This window comes from Ceratina calcarata, unplaced genomic scaffold, assembly GCF_001652005.2.
Source record: "Ceratina calcarata isolate Rehan_Ccalc_2016 unplaced genomic scaffold, ASM165200v1 scaffold25.2, whole genome shotgun sequence".
Classification (NCBI taxonomy): domain Eukaryota; kingdom Metazoa; phylum Arthropoda; class Insecta; order Hymenoptera; family Apidae; genus Ceratina; species Ceratina calcarata.
In genome coordinates, this window is record NW_017147018.1 from 8,381 (window position 1) to 9,944 (window position 1,564).

Below are 1,564 nucleotides of genomic sequence, written 5' to 3' on the forward strand. Positions count from 1 at the left end.
ATTAATGCATTTTAATTAACACTAGATTGCCCAAAAGCAGTCAAAATGATTTCCTTGGGCAATCTAGTGTTAATAACTGTTCAAATTCCAATGAACTTTGTCACTGTTTTTATTTAAGGTCGAATCTTAATAAATAATTGCAATCTTTCCATGTATCCATTCGATTGCTCGGTGGGGTCTGACGTTAGGTAAAATTTATAAAACGAGACACGTCCAGGAGATGTCCTGTATCGATTTCGTGGCCCCAATTTCGTCGGTTAAACTCCCAAAAGTCTCGTTCCGTTGCTCTGGCCATGGAGAAACAGAGAGAGAAAGAGATAGAGAGAGAGTCGGCGAGGGCGGCGAGCCGGAGGGGGCGCGAGTAATTGAGGAAGCTCGGAACGGTGGCAGGAGCCAAGGCAAACAGTCCATCAGGACATTTGCTCGCTACGAAGAAGGAGTGAAAACTGCAGAAAGAGTTTCCCGATTTAATTAGAAAATTTGACAGAAGACGGTAGATAAGGTTGCAGTTAATTATCAGTCGGAAGTAGAGAACGGGAGAGCGTTTCGTTTCTCTTCTAACGGGACGATCACGTTTGTATCCGAAAACCCTGACGCCGCCGTCGCTGTGCCGAACTATGGCTGAAATTCGGCTTAATTTGTATTCCAGTTTCGCGACCGATTCCTCACCGCTTGAGACGGTTAATTAATTCGCTTTCGACGGTCTGACGTCGGATCGGCCGCGTACAGAATTCCTACTGAAACGTTCTTTGCTTTAATTAATTAAATAATCATGATCGTTCGAATGACTATTGTAAAAACGTTCGGGTACTTCGGATTTAAATATTGAGACATGGTATCAGGTGAAAAGATTATCGCGAGAGGGACGTACGGCTGCAATCCGGTTAAATTTGAATATGCAAGATCTATGAGCACGGCTGGGATATTTATGTGACAAGACGGACGCGGAGAAATAAAAAGGAGTACGAGACAGCGCTTACCGTGCGCCAGCGTTTTTCATCCGCGCTACCTGTTAAATGGCTCTGTTTATCTTCTGCATGGTCTACAGATACGACGGAGACGCGTAAATTATTGTCCGGCCATTATCACTTAACGTACAGCTCACTCAAAACCCGATTCCTCGGTAACGATTGTCAATTAATTATTTTTATTACTACCGACCGCTATTCAAGTCAAACAGTGCTTGCACACTTCTGCTTTTTATCAATTGATCTAATCTGTCTGGCTAATCACCGACCGATTCCACTTGATACGAGCGTACACGGTAAGAAATTATTCGTCAGAAGAATTATTTTTTTTGCGATAACAGATATTGACTAATAATTTCTTGTCACAATCAATGATCGTTAATTAATTATTTTTATTACCATCGACGTTAGTTAAACAATGCTTCCATATTTTGGCTTTTTATCAACCGACTTCGCCTGTCCAATATCACTTAACCCTTTCAGTGCCGAGTAAAAATATCGTATGTGAAGATTAATGGACCAATTTGACGAATTTGTTAAAGTTTATAATAAATAAATATAATAATAAAAATAAATTAGGGAAAATAAATTAATGA

General features: G+C 40.5%; 1 protein-coding gene across 1 annotated transcript in view; it reads left to right on the forward strand.

The window, feature by feature from the left end:
- The window catches only part of LOC108623015 (uncharacterized), an 8,842-nt gene that overhangs the window by 2,934 nt on the left and 4,344 nt on the right, over nt 1-1,564 (forward strand). The window lies entirely within an intron of this gene.